Source organism: Mauremys reevesii, linkage group 5, assembly GCF_016161935.1.
Source record: "Mauremys reevesii isolate NIE-2019 linkage group 5, ASM1616193v1, whole genome shotgun sequence".
NCBI classification, from domain to species: domain Eukaryota; kingdom Metazoa; phylum Chordata; order Testudines; family Geoemydidae; genus Mauremys; species Mauremys reevesii.
Window position 1 is genome coordinate 42581082 of NC_052627.1, and position 21714 is coordinate 42602795.

The 21714-nt window shown below is 39.7% G+C and overlaps 1 long non-coding RNA gene across 4 annotated transcripts in view; it reads right to left on the reverse strand.

Annotated features, from left to right (window-relative positions):
• The window catches only part of LOC120405760, a 192608-nt gene that overhangs the window by 149372 nt on the left and 21522 nt on the right, over window positions 1-21714 (reverse strand). The window contains exon 3 of one of the 4 annotated variants that reach the window (XR_005598832.1): window positions 20135-20387. The exons of 2 other annotated variants lie outside the window; for them this stretch is intronic. This is a non-coding gene — a long non-coding RNA (uncharacterized LOC120405760). Of the gene's footprint in view, window positions 1-20134; window positions 20407-21714 lie in introns of all 4 variants that reach the window. One more of the 4 variants, XR_005598835.1, reaches the window with a different exon arrangement.

The window sequence follows — 21714 nt, forward strand, 5'->3', positions numbered from 1 at the left end:
GGTGAAGTCATTTTAAAAAGTACAAGACAGATGTGTGTTGTGCCTGTGTATTATTTTGGCATTATGGAAAGGAGAAAAAATTGCAATCATTTTTAAAACTATATATATTGCATGAAAGCAACACATATATTCAAAATCCCAGTTACTAGATCTGAGTTTTCAAGGAAAGTGTATATCTATTTTTCTACACATATTCATCCTCCCAATGTCTCGTAACAATAGTTTCAAGGAGCATTGTCAATATTTTTTTTCTTTGTAATTTTTGATTTGTCAGCTCCTGTGAGACTTAAATTCTTCCCAGGAAAAAAGTTCAATCGGCCCAAAAGTGATACTGTGATTGGAGTACTATCAATTCTATTAAGCTTAATTTGGAGGAGCTGTGAAAACTCATAGTGTGCCCCTGTCCTATGGACTGGAGAAGGGAGCAAAGGAATTTCATACCTGCCAGCTTCAGCATCATGACACTTATATGGTGACCATCTGGGCAGTTGTAGGAGGGTCTGTGGAGATACCTGCAGAAATTCCCCCTCAGCACAAGTGCCAACTTCCTCAGAGTAGAATTCTGTGTTTTGACTCCTACCCTTCACATTTCTCACACCAAAGTCTTTTCTTGACTTTCACTTGTTGCCTGTCTGTCCCACCTGCCCACAAGAGCTTTTGTTCCTGTTTGCAACTCAGCCATGTCAGTATGGTTTATATCTCAGCTTTCAGAGTTGAAATACACTCTGGATTCCTTTCTTCCTCCTCCTGAAATACTGTGGCAGTCAGTGGAAAGGATTCCAGGGCACATCCGAGATCTAAAAGAAGACAAGCTTCCTATGGAGGAGGAAATGGGGTAAATGGAGAATTGTGTGATATAAAAACCAGGATGCATACATCTTACATGCATGGTATCTTTAAATTATCCTTAATATATGTTGTTCTTTGTTCCCTAATTACATATTGCCAAACAAGTCCAAAGGAGGAACCAAATGTGGAGGTCCTTAGTTCTTAACATAGTAAAAATTAGGAGTTTTGCGCAAGTAATGACAGGAAAAAATGAGAAAAAACTTGAAATATTGGCCCCATACGGGTAGGATACCACATTATGACATGTATTTCCACATTGTTCTTCTGCTTAATGCTGTGTAGATATTTATACAAGATATATTACTTTGTAAACCTTCATTTACAGTGAGCTTTATTCTTGGGTGATTTGCTGGAGTTGGAAGTCTAAGAGCGGAAGACACTAATTGCACTAAAGCATGGCATATATTTTCTTGGTTAGAATAATATTTAAAACAAATCAATGTGAGGCCTTTTTTACATATACAATAAGAAAATGTCAGCAGGTAAGAAAATGAATAAAGGCCGTAGGAGCTGGAATGGGTACCACAGTCAGTTGTATACTACATTATAAACAGTGTGATGCCCTAAATTCGGATTGTGCTGCCAAAAATAAATAAAAAAATCAGGACCCTTTGGCAGATATACAATTCATGAATAAACAGGGCTTAGGGGAAGAGTTGGTGGCAACCCCATATTTTCACCTCCCATACATATTACTGTTAATATAGAAAGTGAAATAATGGTGCAGTGTGTAACTGAGTACTGTATATATTCATCCCCTACTACTAATAATGTTCTCTTTAAAGGCATTTCAGTACATACAGGGTATGTTGACTATTACGCTAAAAATGCTTTTTAGATGGAAGTTTTTGCTCTTCACTTTCCATTATATTTTAAACTCCCCTTAAAGGGCTAGAAAGAACCCTTCCGTCTCGTGCGTGTGCATGTTTACGCATACACTTTTATGTCACAGAAGCGATTTCAGTAAGGCATTTTATACGGTTCCACATGGGGAATTATTAGCTAAATTGGAAATTGAAACGTGGATAAGGAACTGGTTAAAGGGGAGACTACAACGGGTCATACTGAAAGATGAACTATCAGACTGGAGGGAGGTAATAGTGGAGTTCCTCAGGGATTGGTTTTGGGACCAATCTTATTTAATATTTTTATTACTGACCTTGGCACAAAAAGTGGGAATGTGCTAATAAAGTTTGAGGATGACAAAAAGCTGGGAGGTATTGCCAATACAGAGAAGGACCAGGATATCATACAAGAAGATCTTACCTTGGATTACCTTGTAAACTGGAGTAATAGTACTAGGATGTACTGGTTGATCACAGGATGACTATGGGCCGTCAATGTGATATGGCTGTGAAAAAAGTAATGCGGTCTTGGGATGCATCAGGCGAGGTATTTCCAGTAGAGATAAGGAGGTGTTAGTACTGTTATACAAGGCACTGGTGAGACCTCATCTGGAATACTGTGTGCAGTTCTGGTCTCCCATCTTTAAGAAGGATGAATTCAAACTGGAACAGGTACAGAGAAGGGCTACTAGGATGATCTGAGGAATGGAAAACCTGTCTTATGAAAGGAGACTCATGGAGCTTGTCTTGTTTAGTCTAACCAAAAGAAGGCTTAGGGGAGATATGATTGCTTTCTATAAATATATCAGAGCTCAGTACCAATGTGGACACAAGAACAAATGGATATAAACTGGCCATCAGGAAGTTTAGACTTGAAATTAGACGAAGGTTTTTAACCATCAGAGGAGTGAAGTTCTGGAACAGCCTTTCAAGGGGAGAAGTGGGGGCAAAAGACATATCTGGCTTCAAGACTAAGCTTGATAAGTTTATGGAGGGGATGGTATGATGGGATAGCCTAATTTTGGCAATTAATTGATCTTTGACTATTAGCGGTAAATATGCCCAGTGGCCTGTGATGGGATGTTAGATGGGGCGGTCTCTGAGTTACTACAGAGAATTCTTTCCTGGGTGTTTGGCTGGTGAGTCTTGCCCACATGCTCAGGGTTTAACTGATCACAATTTCTGGGGTCAGGAAGGAATTTTCCTTCACGGCAGATTGGCAGAGGCCCTGGGGGTTTTTCGCCTTCCTCTGCAGCATGGGGTCTGGGTCACTTGCTGGAGGATTCTATGCACCTTGAAGTCTTTAAACCACGATTTGAGGACTTCAGTAGCTCAGACATAAGTTAGGCGTTTGATACAGGAGTGGGTGGGTGAAATTCTGTGGCCCGCATTGTGCAGGAGGTCAGACTAGACAATCATAATGGTCTGTTCTCACCTTAAAGTCTATGATTCTATGATCATGCAAACAGAGACTGTGGCTTCTCAGTGATGCTGGGGTGAATTTTAATTGCAATAACACATTGAGAATTTGGAGGAAATTGCCTCGTAGGCTACAGTAGTTTTGTGGTAGGTTAAAGTTGGCTAACCCGCTGTTTGACAGTGGTTACTTCCTGTGGCTCCCTTTTGCCAAAGGAACATTGTATGGCTCCCATAGTGTGATGTTTATGCCATCAGAAGAAAACCCCAAAAGTATCACCTGATGAAATTCAAGATCTGCCCAAAACACACAGATGCAGTTGGTATGCAGTTTATGGTATTGTGATGGATATGCTAAGCAGGGGACTACAACTCCCATTCACTTTGTCCCCACTGCACTTCCCCCTTTCCCCTAGCCAGGCAAGGGGAAGGGTCCTGAATCAGGTGGCGGCTGGGCTCATTTGGGAAACAGTGGTCACATATCAAGCTGGGATTTTTCTCTGCAACTCCCAAGAACTGTATACAGAGCCACATGTGGAACAGACATTTGCTGCTGGGTGCAGGTCTGTGAGGGACCTATGGGAAGCAGCAATGGCTGGGCAGTGAGTCAGTGCAGCAGGCCCCAATGAGAGACACTAACTGAGCCTGGCCTGGAAAGCTGCTATTTGCTTGAAGAGAACTAACCTGGGGAGGGTATTTGAAGTGCCCTAATTCTCAACTGGACTGCTTTTAAGAGCCCAAACCAGAACCACTATTTCTCTCTGTCATCTGTAATTGTTTAAGTCTCTGTACCTAGAATATCTGCAACCTTTCCCTTCCTGCCAGCCCTAGCGAAATATCCTTTCACTTAGCCATGTGTCTGAGTGATTATTGGGACCCACTAGGGCTGATGTCTACAAGCCTAGCTGCTGAAACACCTACAGTGCTTGCCTACAAGTCATGAGACACCTGGCACACATCTGCCATCTTAGGGATTGAATGTGCTCCAGCACTGAGCAGCCCCAATAATTACAATATTAACACAAACTTTCATCCATCCTGAACTCCACCCCCACAATCTCTCCACAAATGCATATGGCCAAACCTTTTACCACCCCCGCATTGCTGCTTAAAATCTAAATCAGTAGTCTAGGAGATGCAGCTGGCATGACATCCATCCACTGATCTATGAAAAACAAAGGCATAAAATTGCTCTGGCAACTCTATCATCATCATCATCTTTTTTTTTTAAATTTGTCAGATTTATGCCCGTTTAGGACAAAACAAATGCTAGTTTTGAAAAGTTGCTTAATGAATGGAACAAGTTTCAACTTCATTCTCTGCTTTCATGCAACCAGAGGTTATGTTTATTTAGAAAGTTAACATTTATACAGATTATACACTCAACAGTTCCATGCCAAAAAACACATGACTAAAATGACTCTTTCCATCCCTCCCTCAGTTTTTGACCTATGGCTGTTTTTACAGAAACTGGATCTTTAAGCAATAGACTCTGGTAGAGTCAAGAGAAAACATGGCACCTTGTGCAATAATTTGCCAACAGTGGCTTGAGAAAAGGGATATGCAAAATGCATTTGAACCTGGGAACCCTCCAGATTGTCCCCAAAATTATTTGAATAGGCTAACTGCCAGTGAAAGAAGCAGTAAAAACTATCAGTTAGAACTGGATGATCTTTGGAGAACTCATCAGGCAAGAAAGTTTTATTTTTATGGAATAAGTCTGTTTTAAAAACTCTTGTGAATATGTTAAGATGGATTAATTAGTCAGGAGTATAAAAACCAATAGAAATGATTAGGGTGGCAAATTGTGCAAGAAGTTTTCAGTGTATAATTGTTCACCTTACAAATTTCCTTCTGTTATATTTTCTGCCTTTTTTCTTTTTCGCTCTCTGAAAAAACATTCATATGATAACATTTTATTAATGTAAGTGGTTGAGGAAAGCACTTATACTCAATCAACTGTACAAAATTTAAAATTCACTTTTTGTGAACACTTCACCAGAAACCTGACTAAAGATACAATAATGCAACATAATCTAGATGGGCAAACTTTTATTTCAGGGGATTTCCATGCAAGTATAAATATCCATCTGTATGGAATGCCATGCAAGACTGGGCCACATATATGCTATCCTGCTTAGGAAACAGAATCAAGACCATGTGATTTATGTTTAGAGTTTGTCAAAAAATGGGAATTTTCACTGGAAAAATCACCATTAAGAGTTTCCTTATCAGGAAATAATAGCTTTCTCATGGGAAAATTCAAAAAAAATGAAGGAAGTGTGGAAAAACCTATGTCTCCACAATTCCTGTTTTCCAGTATTTTCTGTCTGAAAAACAGTAACAAGGTGTGAGAAAGTAGGGTCCCCCCCACACTTTCTCACATTTTGTTTTTGAACTGGAAAGAAGTCAGCATTACTCTCTGTCACTTAAAGATAGATTAAAAAGTGAGAGGGGGAAAAAAACCTTAGGAAAAACAACCTTAAAAAAATCCAGACCAACCAACTAACCAAAAACCAAAGTGTTACTGTTTATCTTTTTAGCCATTTTAAAGACTTTTCCCCCACGAGTCAAGAGGAAAAACAGAGTAGGTGATCATTTTCCCACAATTACAAAATGAAACATTTCAAAAATAACCCCCAAATTGTTTTCTCCTCAAAAATTCTTTGAGGAATTTATCGGAAACAATTTTTTTTTTACAAAATTTTTCATTTTTGATTAAAGAGCTTTTGATATTCTGATAAATATTCTGACCTGCTCTATTTATGATACATAATTACAAGTAAGCAACAGTGTTTGGATTATGAATATTTTGCTTCAGAGAGCAAGCTCTAGGGTACACTCCACCAACATAAACTTCATATAAAATGGATTAAGGTTGTTTAAATGTGAAAACCCTTTAAAGGTAAGGAAATGCCAAGTTATAGGACACCTTTTTGCCATACCTTAACATCCACACACCATATTTCCATTGACAGGACAACTATGAAGTGTTCATAAAAAGCTGTCTTCCTCCAACATAGATTCATAGATGACAAGGCCAGGAGGGACCACTGTGACCATCTAGTCTGATCTCCTGCATAGCATAGGCCATAGAATGTCCCCCAAATAATTCCTGGAGTACATCTTTAAGAAAATATCCAATCTTGATTTCAAAATTGCCAGGGATTGCCTGGCAATTTTGCCACAACCCTTGGTAAATTGTTCCAATGGTTAATTACCTTCATTGTTAAAAAAAGGGCCAGCTCCAGGCACCAGCTGAGCAAGCTCGTGCTTGGGGGGCGGCAGATTCTATGGGGTGGCATTCTGCCCAAACCTAGGGCAGCATGGCCACTTTTTTTTTTGTTTTTTGTTTTGTTTGCTGCTCCGGCCGCCCTGTAGGGGGCGGCGGCACAGAGGAGGGGAGCACCCTGCAGCAAACTCGGCAGGGCAGCCCGCGTCCTTCCCTCCCCGCCGACTGGAGCGGAGCCCTCCCGGCAGGCGGTGCGGCGGTTGGGGCTGCGTGGCGAGCGCCCCGCTAAAGCGCTGGCCGCCCCTCTTCTCTCTGCAGCACAAGGAGTCCCCTGTCTCTGGCCGCCCTGTAGGGTTTTTTGTTTTGTTTTTCCCCTGCTTTGCCGGCCGCGCCATTGTTTCTCCCTCTGCCCCCGCGCTTTGCTGTTTTAGCTGTGCCGTTTTTGTGTTGTTCCCCCCCCCTACTTTGCTGCTCCAGCTGCGCCGTGTTCCCCTCCCCCGCTTTGCCGCTCCAGGCGCGCCGTGTCCCCACCCCCTGCTTTGCCACTCCGGTGGCCCCGCCCCCCCCTTTTTTTTCCCTTGGGGCGGCAAAAAAACCAGATCCAGCCCTGGTTAAAAATGCCTTATTTCTAATCTGAATTTGTCCAGCTTCAACCAGAACTGGATATAGTATTCCAGCAGCAGTTTTACCAGTGCCAAATACAGAGGTAATGTAACCTCTCTGCTCCTACTCAGGGCCGGCTCTAGGTTTTTTGCCACCTCAAGCAAAAGCAAAAAACCACAACAACCTCCGAGCGCAACTGCCAAAGCAAAAAAAACCCCCCAAAACACAAAAAACCAGAAAACATCAGAAAGCGCAACTGCCGCTGCCAGAAAGCCACCCCTGCAATTGTGCTGCCCCAAGCAAGTGCTTGGTTTGCTGGTACCTAGAGCCAGCCCTGCTCCTACTTGAGACTCCCCTGTTTATGCATCCCAATAGACCTTTTGGCCACAGTGTTGCACTGGGAGTGCAGGTTCAGTAGATTATCCAACATGACCCCCAAATCTTTTTTTTGAGTCACTGCTTCCTGGGATAGAGTCTCCCATCCTGTTAGTATGGCTTACAGTCTTTGTTCCTATATGTATACATTTAGCCATATTAAAATGCATATTCTTTGCTTGCGTGCTGCTTACAGAGCTATCTGGATTGCTTGGTAATAGTGACCGTCCTCTTCGTTATTTATCATCCCTCAATCCAGATGCTATCTGCAAACTATCAGTGATGACTTTATAGCTTCTCCAAAGTCATTGATGAAAATTTTAAATAATGTAAGGCCAAGAACTCCACTGAAAACACCCAATTAATCATGATTTCCCATTTACCTTTTGAGACCTCTGAGTTAGCCAGCTTTTAATCCAATTATTGACTGCCATGTTAAATAATGTAGAATGATAGAAAAATCAACGTCATGAGGCACCAAGTCAAACAATTTACAGAAGCCTAAGTATATTACATCAACACTATTACCTTTATCAACCAAACTTGCAATCTCAATCAAAAACTAGCTATCAAGATGACAGAGTACTCAATCTCTCTCACAATATAATGCAAAACCTTGATTACAACCTCAGCAACATTTGTAAATAATCAGTGTTGACATATACCTACAGGTTGTGTGGGTTGTACACTATGTGCTTGTGGTGGAAGTATGTTATTGTAATGAAGACTTTGCATTATACAGGCAGGGAAGCTAATGTTCTCTGTGTAGTGTATCGGATTCAGCAGGGAAGTTTGATGATCCTCTTTCCGTGTGGGAAAGATCTGAGTATGGAAGCTAGGGAGAAGGATCAGTTCCTATATTCATCACACATAAAATATGAAATTTCCAACTCAAGAAAACCAGAGAAAGACATCCTTAAAGAATCTTCTATATGCCTTCTCTCCAGTTTTGCTAAGTCCTTTGTTCTTTAACAGGCTCAGGTTGGAATTTTCAAAGAAGCCTAAGGTGAGGCTTTTCAAAGACATCCAATCGGCATTGATATTCAATGGGATTTGGGCACCTAATTCCCTTAGGTTTCAGTCAATAGCACAACCTGTTTTTTTTCCCTTTTCTCCTGTGCATGTCATGGGAGGCGTTAGCTCTAAAGAGAAACATCTGCGGAAAAGGAAAAGGCTAGTTCCCTCAGGGACATATCCCAACATTCTTTGGCAATATTCTTCAAAGAGACAGAAAAGGAACCACCAACTCAATCTACATTATCTCTTTTATTCATTACATATGTAAAAAAGCAGAAATTCTGCTTGTTTGCCTGCTTTTCTAGGTTACAGAATAATGTTTTTCCATTCAGAGATTGAAGCGAGGATCACTGTCAGTGTGCACTGGCAGCTACAGTGCTTCTTTCAAATATTTGGATATAAATAACATTCCATATAAAGCCACTATCATCTGATGCATTTTTTTACTTAGTGAAAGGAAGACTTCATACATACATTATTAGTATGTTACTCTAGCAGAATTCCTTTTGAATCCAAAGTCATGGAGGAAGGAACAGGCCAGAGGAGGAGGGAGCAGGCCAGGGATGGGGCTTGGAGATACACACATTGTGATCCTATAAATTCTACAGAGCTTAGGGCAGAAACAGAATATAGCCTTCCTCCATATTCATATCCCCTCCTCTCATCCCTCTCTCCCATGGCTAGGACTCCCCTAAACCATTAGCTGTGGGAGACATGGCAACATAGCTTCTTTGGAGCTGGCTCCTGGACATATTGCTGGAAATCAGCAGCAGCATGGAGGCATGGGAATGTCATGCAAATGGCCCTGGCCTTGCACTGCTCTTAAGAGACATGCAGGATTTGGAGGCCAGCTCCTACAGCCTGTTGTGCAGCATGGGTAAACTCTCCCACAATAGAATGAGTGGGAAGAAAATGTTGCAAAAAGATTCTGGCAGAGATTTCTTTCTCTTTTGCTCCTTTCCTTGGGTTTAGCAGAAATCAGGCTTATATCTATTAGCAGGTTCTTCCCATTTCAGAGAGAACTGATCTTGTTGTTGTTGACTTAATACCATTCGCAAAGAAGGCCTGAACCAGAGTCCAGTGATGTGAGTGTGCTTTGGATCAGGCCCTTCAGATTTCTGTTGAATGTTCACAGTTTCTGTGAAGTGGACAGTTGTCAGAAAAATGTTGCTTCTCATATCAAACTGTTAAATTACTCATGTTTCTTGTACAGTTACCACTCTCAATCCTTGCTTGCTTTACATAAATATTGCGATTATGTTGTATGCTGCAATAAATTGAGATTTCCCTTCAAACAAAGAATAGTTCCAACTTCCAATACATTGCCAATTGCCTACAATCTTACAAAGTCTACTCAAATGGTTCTTTGGTTTTGTAGTCTTTCATCCTGTAATTGTATGTTGTGTCTCATGGATTATATTCAAGCTGGAGGTGGAAGACCCTCAAAAGATTTAGAGAATATCTGAAATAGATCTGATTCTTTTTGTTCTGGAAGTCAGGCTGAAAAGCTCATAAGATTAGGCTTTTCTGCAAGATTTTCTGTACTTCCTATTTGCGCACAGGCTGGAAATATGATAAAGTTTTTCTGTTCCAACTGAAACTAGTAAGTGCCAAGGTACGGGGAGAGGGGGAGTTAAAAATTTAGAATTACAAAAACAGTTCAGTTCAACTTGAATTTTGGGCTGAAGTAGGGCTTTATTTTGCCTGCGAGAGCCTGTACATCTTTAGGCCCTAGCAGTGTGAAGATTTACACACAGGCTTAACTTGATGCCCCAGAAGAAATCCCATTGAAATCATTGTCACTGCTCACGAGGCATACAGTTAAGACTGTGTGCACATTTTTGCATAACTGGAGCCTAGTTAATGTGTCTCTTGACAAAATGTTTTGTGCATCTTTTTTTGTTAAAGAAACTTCTTTGAATATATCTGATTTTGCAAAAATGGGTCCCTTTTTTCATAAAGCAGCTCTACTGGTAACCTGACCTTTTCATAGTGACCGGTGTAGCTTCAATACAGAGAATACAAAGACATGACGGATGGCAATTTTCCTCCCACATGGAATAGTGATGTTAACCTCTGTATAATAATTTTGACAACTCAAAATATTTGCCAGCGGCTCCACAATACATTTCAGTCTTGGTTTCTGAGAATGGCAAACTGGAGAGAACTACAAAGCTCCCTCAAAGGTACAGAAGAATTCAGCTGCTGAGCTTACAAATGAAAGAAGCTGAAGAAATGCACAGTTTAAATAAGCATTTTTATATCCTTTGGATTTTCAATAGCAGTAAAACAACAAGACAGTCCTTTGAAAGACTTAGGGTACAAACTAGAGCATTACACTCATGAGTTCTGATAGCCATGCAAGGCTAGACTATAATTTTCAAAAGTAATTAATGACTTTGGGTCCCTCCGTTTTAGAGAGCTCACACTGAGACCCTTTAAAGAGCCCAGATTTTCATCCTCTGAAAACCAAGCCCCTTTAAGGTGTGTCATTTCTGAAAACCTTGGCCACAGTTTTTTCTCTCAAGTACTTTTGGCTATCCAATGCTACCAACAGTAAACACCTTACTGAGTACAACTGCCAAAAGAGAAAAAAAAATCCCCTTCTTTCATTTTTCTTCTCTTGCAAGGCCAAACATGCTGTCTTTGGATAAGTTTCAATCCTGCTTTAATTCATTAAAAGAGTGAAACAAAATCACCCTTTACATCCTTGACAGCTGGCAGGTTTTATGAGTTCTTATTGCTCCTGCCAAATTAAAAAAAAAGTTTTCATTCAGGTCTGTCATAGATCTTGGAGTGCTGGAAGTGTCAGAGATGTCAAAGGGTACTCATAACAGCAACATACAGTATCTGCAGGCATTAAGGTATTATGCTACTATACTGGTGTAAAGGAAGTTACAACTCTTTTTTCTTTCAGAAAGAAAGAAAAAAACCCTAACACATACCAATCCTCAAAAGAGGGAGCATTTCCATCTCTATCATTTCACCTGGCTTGTGCCAGGAGTTTTCTGTTAATCATTCATACACACTTAAGAAAGAATAAGGTAAAAATCTGGTGGTTTCCTGGATTCTTGTTTCTTAAATAGCTGTCGAGTATCTTTACAAGGCAGAATGGTATTGTGGTTACAGAGCTGGGCCAGGTCTCCAAAGCACTGTGTTCATTCCTGGCTCTTCCACAGACTTACTGAGTGACTTTGAGCAAAATCATCTCACCGTGCCTCGGTTTCCCCATCTAATAATGGTTCCTTTGTCTGTTTAGCTTGTGAATTTTTGGAGGTAGACACTAACCTTTTAAAAAATATTTTCAACACCTAGCTCAATAGAACACTGATCTCAGCCGGGGCCTCTAAGTGCAACTGTGATATAAATAAAGAAGAATAGCTAACAGTTTACATTTTCTGAAGTCATTTTTTCTTTATATTAGGATAGTAACTGGAAGTTATGGAACAAATATGAAAATCAAGAAACAAACAAACAATCCTGAAGAAGGTGCATGACCAAATACAAAATACTAACTCTTTATGCAAACCCCCACACAGTACATTGCACACTACATACAAGATATACTTTGCATCTATACAATCCAAGCATTCAAATGGTATATTAATAGTTTTACTTCAAGGCCAAGCACAGAAAATTTTGGGAGCTGTTTAATATCTTGTAACTTTAGGCAAGGGTATCTTGATTATGCCTCAGTGAACCAGATATACTTACTCTTACTCATGTTCTGATGAAGATAAAGTAGAATTTGGACCTGCAGATTTTGCATTTAAACCTCCCTCTGCCCATCCCAAGAAAATGCAAATTCAAGCAACACACAAAAATAAGAAAGCAAAGCTTTCCATTTCAAACCCTTCAAGCTTTTGTAGTTGTCTATACTAGAAAGTTGTTTCATTTGGGGTGGGGAGAGGGTAAAGCCTGTGATATAACTCCAATCCACCAGAATACTAGTGCTATCATTTCCAGAGGCGATTGGGAGGGAGTTGCAGCATTTTTCAGAAGTAAGGGCTTAATTCAGCAAGGGCACATGCCAGATTATTATTCTTGGCTTAATTAATTTAGAAAACAGCTCATGGGCATAAGATGCTATTTACTGCTAGCAGTATATTTCAAGGAGTATCTATCTTGTCAATCAAGTGCTGTTTATATTGCTTGACTAGGTCATTTTCATTTTGTTTTGTTTAGTTATTTTAAAATCAGTATTATTCTCTGATCTGCTACCCCTTATCTATGGTGGTAAGAATAGCTTGGGGTTGCAACATAAAAGACCACAATATGACTAGTCTTGGCACTGAAACTTTGAAACTCATAAGTGCAGTTTTTTCTTACAAAATGCAATCATTATGGCATGTGCATAGCCTAGAGTTATTTCACTTATTAAGCCAACAACTGTATAAAATGGCAAGTTGCTCTTGGAAGAAATCAACTTGCTGCTTTTTGCCTGTACAAGATCACGTTTGATACACATTTTTAGAAATTCTAAGCCTAGGGCAATTGTCTACTTCTCAGATAGAGTTACAACAGAACAATAAATAGACTCTCAGTTACATTTTTGTGATCATGTGGATGTAACAGGCTGAAATAATTTGCTTGCCACAAGAATTAACTTAAAAATGTCTTTGAAAATGTAGCTTTTGGTTGGCTTTGGCTAGAGAGACCAGGAAAAGGCATTAACCTGAAGAGATGGCAATTGACTAGTAACTTGTACCCAGATTCTGTGGTGTTGCACATTTCAGAAACACAAATATAAGACTAAATTACTCTTACCATCAACTGGACGTTCTGTTTCAGGAATGAGAGCAAAATCCCAAAGTCTCAGTTTCCAACATACGAGTTTTCATACCAGAGTTTGTGGTTTACAACTCCATTTCCCTTTTACTGGTTTTAAAAAAAATGTTTCTCCTCTGTTGCTGTGTGAAAAACCCTCAAAAGTGAACATCAAGAGGAAATGAATACTCTGAGATTGGCTATATGAAAAGTGCCATCAAATATCCAAAGTAAACAAAAGGGATTAGAGAAAAAATATTTTTTATTTTTTCATTGTAATTGTAAAGTGTTACTTGAAACAATACTAGATTAAACATTTTCAGTCACAAGTGTGATTATATTGATGACATCCCTTTAAACACTGGATGCTAACACACTATCATGTAACCCAGAGCAGCATTTGCCTCAGTGTGTAAATCCAGAATATCACCATCCATCATCAGTGCGAACCAGAGCAGAATTAAGCCCACAGCATATTAGGATTCCAGTGGAGAAACTCTGGATTTACACTGATGAAACAGAGTCGTATTTGACCCTCTCCTCCATGAGTCTCAAGCAAAAGACTTGTAATGGTGATATTTCAATGCAAAGGGAGTTGAGGAGTAAAAATTAGTGACACAGAAACAGTAAGTTATTCTGTCAAGAGAGGACATTAGGCTTGGGAGCCAACATTGGCCTAAAATGACAATCTGTTTCTTATTTTAAGTCTCTTTTAGTTCATTCTGTAGGTCCTTTTCCCTCCTCCCAGGATTATATATATAAAATCAGTGCCTTAAACTGTAGAAGGTGAGATCTGAGCTACATATTTTTTTCCAGATGTCACCCACTTCTGCTGTACCTGGTGAGTCCTCAGTCTCATTTTGCAACTGTAGGTGTGAGATGGTATGTGAACCTGGGCACCTAAACTATCTTAATGTAATGAAAGGTGAAAACTGTAAATAGTGATGAACTAGCAAAAAGAGGAAACATGGCCTTTCATATACCGTACTCATTTTTTACATTGATAATGTATATAACTGATTTATATTACAGTTACATCACATCATTTCTAAGAAGTGGCACGATAAAGGATCATGTATCTCCTGTCCTGAAAGCTGGAAAATAATCCCTCAGAAAGACTGAAGTTTGGCTGGGTAGGCTGAATTTCAAGTACTCTTTAAGGATTTTAAAATGACTGATTGATACCTTGTATTATAAACTAGCACCCTGAGCATACAGCTGAAATCCCTTTTTGTTTTTGCAATATCCAGTTTTTCTACTCTTTGTCCATGTGTCTCCATATTAGCAAGTTAATGTGCAGTCTACACAACAATTTAGCTGGATTATCAGTGGAGGCTGCTCAAAGACCATGCCAAAAATCCCAGTGCCTGGACAGATTCAATGACCCCCACCCCCCGCCCCCAATAGACAACAGACTCTTCACAAAAGTTTTTCACAGCCTGATTTACCCTTGTCTTTTACCTCTCTGGAAACAGTGGGATATTCAGGGAGAGGCTGCTCATTATGATCTGGATCCTTCTATAGCTAGTGGTATCGTGAGGTAGATACTTCTCACAGCCAGATACCCATGAAGACAGAAGGATGTTCAGTAGAAGACAGTCCACAAATTAATCTCCACCCTGTGCCATTTTTCACAGGTAGTAGGATCCATGTGGAGAAGTCACTAGACGAAAAAGATCCTAACACAAACCAGCCCATTCAAACAATATTAATTTATTGATCCTGGAACCACACAGCCTCCTTCCAATCTGCTGAAAGGATAAGACCTATCCATATGGATCCAGCTCTGAACTTTTCCTATCCCAATATATATTCAATTAATCACAGAGGTATCCATTCCCTTCTATATCCACCAAGGGCTCATTACAAGTCCCCTTGTTTAAATCTGAGTTGGGATCTGACCGATTAAATAGCGACCTCTTTCTCCACCTTTTTACTCCATCTAAAGAACAGCACTCCATCTTCTCTCTTTGTTCATTTTCCCTTAGTTTCACTGTCTACAGCTGTTCCCTTTAGACTGTTTCTGAACCTGGACCCTCCTGAACCTTCAAGGCAAGGTTCTCCTTTGCTTGATGTTGAATCCTAACTCTTATTATTATTATCACCACAGTTTGTATTTTCTGGTGTTTACCTCATTCCTTGTCTGAGCTCAGCATCACAGACTTTGGTATGTGCACCAATTCCTAGCCTCATGGACCAATAATCACAATATCCTCATGGAGCAAGTCACATTCCAAGATTAGCAAAGCTGACAGGCCAGGGCCCACTGCTATCAGAGGCATAAGCCACAGTCATTTAAATGGGAATATCAACACTGGCACTAGATGAGCTGGGTCTTTTCCTTGGCTTCAGCTCCCTCCAGACAGGCAACTGCTCTGCTTTCAAACCACCCAAATTAGATGTGATGAAAATGATGAAGAGGTTTGTTTTTTTTTAATGACTTTTTTTCAAAATGAAAATTTTCTTGAAGCGTTTTGTTTGTTTCAATTTTTTTCTCTTTTTGTGAATGAAAAACAAAACCGCAGATTTGTTCAGTTTTCAAAAACCAAAACTTTTCCAGGTTTTTTTTTCAATCAAAAAACAAAAATTTACATTTAAAATTCCAAATAGAAACTTTTTATTGCTTTCAAAAAATATTCATAGAAAATACTTAACATTTTTCAACCATCTCTAGCCCAAATGAAGAGGGAAGATACCAGAAAAGGCCTAGAATCCCTCTTCCCCCTTCCTTCCTTTCTCTTCTTACTAACTTTACTGTTACTTCCTTTAATTTATTTTGCCCTCGCCCCAGTGTGCCACTGTAAGCTCTGGTAACACCAACCTTTCATATAAATCTGAAGAGGTATGAAGCCACATAGCTACACCTGGGTCCATTCCTCCTATGTCATACATATACTAGGAGTTTCCATACTCACTAGTGAGCTCATTACACACGCTCTGACATCCCTCCTTAGTCAACAGAATCTTCAGGAGTAGGGCCCAGCTCTCCGGTATCATTTCTGCGATCTGCTCACAGCCTGACCACTTCTCAGACTAAACAGCAGGTTCTTCCTGGAAACAGGCTATTTTTCACATGCTCTCTGACATACACTGGGATTTTTGGTGGGACGCTACTTATATTCCTAGCTATCTGGTGCACACAAAAGCATCTTTGCAGCTTGCCCTCATCCTGCTACCACACAGTCCCCTAAACTCTGGAGACAAAGGTCTTATGGGGTAGGGTCTTCCATTTTCAAACAGTGGAGGCATAGTACATGAGTGCAATTATCACTCACATATACATTCGAGAAGTATAAATAGTTTAAGCTCATGACTAAGGGACATTTTATTGGTGTGTCTTTTTCATTTAAAGGACAGATTGGTTAACTTTAAAGTTAGCTGCCAGAGTACTAGTTCTCTTATTTTTAAGAGTGAGAACTTTTGTAATGGTCTGAAAAATAGAATATACAGTATTCCTAGGTCACATTGTTTTTTCATATGTCACGCAGTTTGAGCAGCCTTATTCCAATACCAATGATCCTCTATCTTTTTTCTCAGTCTTGTTTACAGATATAAACTGTAGATAGATTAACTGAAGTGCCTTATTTGCTAAATGGGGACATTTCTGATAAGCCATTACAAACTAAAGTCCTGTCTGGATCTAGCGGACATTAAAGATAACATGGCTCTTTTTACAAGAATAGGAATTTGCACTGCTATCCTTGACTAATAATTTCAATTCTTCACTATATTGCAGTGTGTGGTATGCCTGTTGGCTGCTGTCTTCCATCCTAGAATCAGTACCTTTCAGTAGATCTGTATGTATGGGACTGTGTGTATGTATAAATAGATGGGGAGTGCTTTGGAAGCCCTCAAGATAAAAGGCATTGTATATATGTAAGATTATTGACATGTGAAATTACTTATTTTATAAAATATATTTCAGTTCATTTTATTATTGCGTTTGAAGTTTTTGTAGATTATATATTAACTTATACAATTTTGTAATTGTATGAATGAAACACTGACTCTTGCCAATTCCCTCTTAAAAATAAGTTATGTCTCAAAATTCTCTCCTTGTCAAATAAATATTCTGAAATTAACTGAATGTGCTTGGTAAGTGGAAAGAGATATTGGGAACAAGAGGAGCTCTCACCAGGGTTTATTTAAAAAATTGTTTTGTGTAAACATCTGCATTTTCTAAAATAGCTAATGATACCTGTAGTCTAAAAAGGGGCCTCTCCAACCCTGTGGCCGTTAAAGCTCACATTCTGCACTGATGTTCCTAGGTGCTGCTGACAACAGATTCTGCAGCTCTGTTTTTCTGCATTAAATATAACAGAACACTGAAGTATTAGGGCTACCAGGAAGGGCATCTCAACAAAAAATAACCAGGATAGTTGCAAATGTTCTTCCTCCATTCTCAAAGGAGCCTCACTTTAGTAGTTTAAAAGCAAATTATAAGCACTTCTAGGAGTATCTTTCCAAGTTTATGTAACAATATGTTTCCCATTGCAAGTAACTTAAGTTACAAGCACAGATGGGTTCAAAGCTTGAGATCCTCACTCAGTCTATGGTAGACAAATCTGACAATTCTACTGTCCTTTTCCAAAACGACAAAAATAATGGCACTCAGATAAGTTGATAAGCTACTTGTTTTAAAAGGAAATATTTTTGCCCAACATATAATTAACCTGCAGAATTTACAGCTGCAGAGTGATGATGAGGCACGATGCAAAATAGGATTTATGTCTTATTACTTGAAGATATATAATAGGTTACCCTGATCAGTGTAAGAGCTACATATTAATTAGAACTGATTGGGAAATGGAATTTTCATCAGGAATAAAAGTTTGACATTTCAAAGTTAATTTCCATTTTGAATCAAAATAGAAAGTTGAGATGTCAAAACATTTCATAGTACTAAAATTCCAAAAAGTTCCATATCAGAAATGTCAAAACCTATTCTTTTGGCATTTTCACTCAAAACAGAATAAAACCAATGTGTCATAATGATGACATTTTTTGTTTTCAGCAAAGAATCCTGTGGCACCTTATAGATTAACAGACGTTTTGCAGCATGAGCTTTCGTGGGTGAATACCCACTTCGTCGGATGCAAGTGACGAAGTGGGTATTCACCCACGAAAGCTCATGGTGCAAAACGTCTGTTAGTCTATAAGGTGCCACAGGATTCTTTGCTGCTTTTACATATCCAGACTAACACGGCTACCCCTCTGATACTTGATTTTTTGTTTTGATTTTCCCAGTTGCGAAATGAAATAATTTAATCAAAATGGACATTTTCACACAGAAAACTTTCCATTTTGCAAAAACACATTTTCCCATAGGAAATTTTTTCATGCACAAGGTTTTGTCCAAGTCTAAAGTTAATCATGCATCAGAGCAAATGCTGATCTTCACATGGGTCAGGAGGAAGTCCCCATCTCCATAGTACACTTGTTTTGCAAAGGCTACACATTTCATGGTAACTCAGAAGCCATACTGGGCAAAGAGAAGTGATGCTTCCCATATTTTTAATAATTACTAATATTTCCACACTCAGGTGACTTTTGTAGTAATGTAAACTATCACATTATAATACAGAAGGGATTGCCAGAACTAAACCCTCCATTTCAGGTCCTGTGATGGGCTGGTACAACACTTCCTGTATCACAGTCAAGTAGCATCCCAATTGTCAATAATGCCTATTTACACTATTTGTCTTACATACTGTTATTAACCAGGAGTGAAACCTTAACCTACTGAAGAATGTCATCTATTTACTGGGTTTCTTGTAAGTTACTGCAAGGAACACAGAGACAATACGTGAATAGCTACAGTGAGTGAGGATACAGGTGATTTAAGAGGTATGGGAGATAGTTCACAGTTCACAGTCTGGAAAAATACTGATAACTTGCAGTGCAATCATCCACTAAAGTAGTGGCCTTAATTATAGTCTGCAACTAAGATAGTAAATAGTGGTCCCAGATAATCAAAGACACTCATCATCAAGGTGATGGCTAAGAATTCGCAATTAATAACATAGTAATTTCACTCAGCCAAAGTCAGGGTAGAATTAGCACAAAGGACAATGTGAATTTAACTGTTGAAGTGATGTGTGAGCACTACTAGCAGAGACCTGCATGATGGGATGGTTGAAACAAGGAAATACAAACATGGGAGCAGGGATAAGGCCACTTTCAGGAAAATGGCTGCTCACAGTCCCTTATCCATTGGAAGACTAGGCCCATGTCAAGACTAGGTTTGTCCTTTTGGCCATCTGGGACAAAGGGATGCTTCAGAATAATATATACAGCATAGAACCCTTGCCTCTTTCTAGCACCCACGCGACAAGATGCTGGAAGGTCACTGGTTCATAGATAGCCTCAAGGAGCACAGCCACAAATCCATAAGGCTATGATTGTAGTGCAAAAGCTGCTTCCTTGCAGAGTTGTACTTACTATGAGACCTGATAATAGCTGTAGGCCAAGCCTGGAGTGTTAAAATAATGGGCACCCTAACCCGCAAAAGTACAGATATGATAATGGGTGGAACACAGCTGAATAGAAGCCTTGCAGTAATGACTGACCCCTGCTCCCTTACTCCTCCCCCTGCAATCTGCTGCTGTGGCACACTGTCAGGAAAATGTCTATCCACATTAGACGGTTATCTCCCCATCAAGTTCGTGGCCACCATGTTGCCCTCCGCAGTCTCTGAATATAGGGTTCCTGTGGACTTTAGTTTGATGAGCCCACAGTTCACACTCCAGATGTCCCATTCCAACACAAATAACCACATATCCTGTTGGGATGTCGAGGCAATGGCTGCTGCTGGTATTCTATCTATGTGCAAACTACCATTACCTGCCAAGTTAAGTCCATCCATTACTGTCTGCGGGATCGCCACCATGTGCTGAACTTTTGAATCTTACTTGTCTCTCTCTTGATATCTGGGTTCTCTAAAGTACTGTCCCAGCTACACCACCCACTGTAGCTGCTTAGATAAGCTCATAGTATCAGCTAAAGTTACTGATGGCACAATGACACTCACCATTGGCAATTAATTGCACATACAGTTCCACTCGAGACTCAGTGCTCATGGTATGTATCACAGCTCCTTCCCTCATTTTTGGGTAGCACTTTAGGTATTCCAGGCCATAAGCATATGCTTTCTTAATTTTCCTCCAGAACACACTATTATTGCGTAAATGCAGTCATCCAGGTCAGTCTAACCTCCTTTGCAGCAAATATTTATGCAAGGTGTCAACAAGTACATGCCAGTCCACTTTTCACTTCCTTGGGAGCTGTCAGAACAAAATAAAACTTGGTGTATTAATAAAGTGGTAAGTCACAGCAGTTTCATTGTGTCTTCCCAAACTTTTGACATTGCACAAAAGTTCAAAACTGCTCAGCTGAGTCACAATATCACTCTCCCCACATTTTTTCCCATAAGACATTTTCCTCCCAGTAACTGAATGAAGGCACCAGCTATAATAGCTTGCTCTTTAGTAGCACTGTAGTATGCATACAATTAAAATATTGTGCCAGCATCACAACACGGTATCTCCTGTGCATACATCCTCCCCAAAATTGTGGTGTTAAATGCTGCCATGGAGGAGCCTGGGAAGGGCAGGATAAAGAGCTGCATGGTGCTGGTGGTGTTGCTAAAAAAAATAAAAGTAGTTTCTGCAAACTTTGGTTAAATTGCTCGGCAATTAAAATTTAATCTTCCACTTTCCTCATTGTACCTCTGATTCACTCCTCCTGGTCAGACTGATGACTACACTTTGTGAAGCTGCTTATATGATCTAGTTAAATTTAATATATTTTTATTCCATGACCTCATTATTCCAGGTTGATTTTTTAATACACAGGGGCGTGTTTTGGATCAGATTAGATATGACAGAACTGGTCCAGCTGTTTGGGTGTATCAGATAAATCCACACTAAGATACTTTTTAATGTGGTCTAGCAGAACTCAGTTTAGATCACTTACAGTGATATATAGGCAAAGACCTGTAGTTAAGAGGCAGTTCAGCTTTGGGAGTGTAAGGTTGAGTCCCAGCCCATTCAAGCCAACAGGATCTGTGAGGGCTGCTGAGTCACCAGGCTGAGTCTTATAGAAAGAGATGTGTCTTGTCACCTAGAATAACCTATTCCAATGCTCAGAAGCAGCGCTGACAGAATCCAAAGGGAGCCTCATCCGGTAGAAGGGTGATGGTGTCTTGTGATCTAAGACTTTTGATGTCAGTGGGGCGATGGTATCAAAAAGAAGAGAAAATAAGGGGATTCTAGAAGACCTCATAAACTTTATATGCAGTCAGTAAAATCCACAGTTGAAAAACTTCCCCACCCCAGAACCCTAAAAGTGATTAAACAATTAATAGAAGGAGAAAGAGAAGAAAAAAAGGGAGGAAGGAAAAAAGAACAGCTCAGCCAGTTTACGTTTGTTGTTGTTTTAACTTTTCTAGAGTTGCCATTACCACCTCTGGTGAACTCACAAGAGTGTCGAGCAAAAGAAATTTTCAAATAGAATAGGCATTCCGCTGCAAAGTCCCACACTCCATTATTAATATACAGTGCTCTCTCATGTGTCAAAAGGAAAGAAGGCTTTATAGCAAAGCCAGAACTT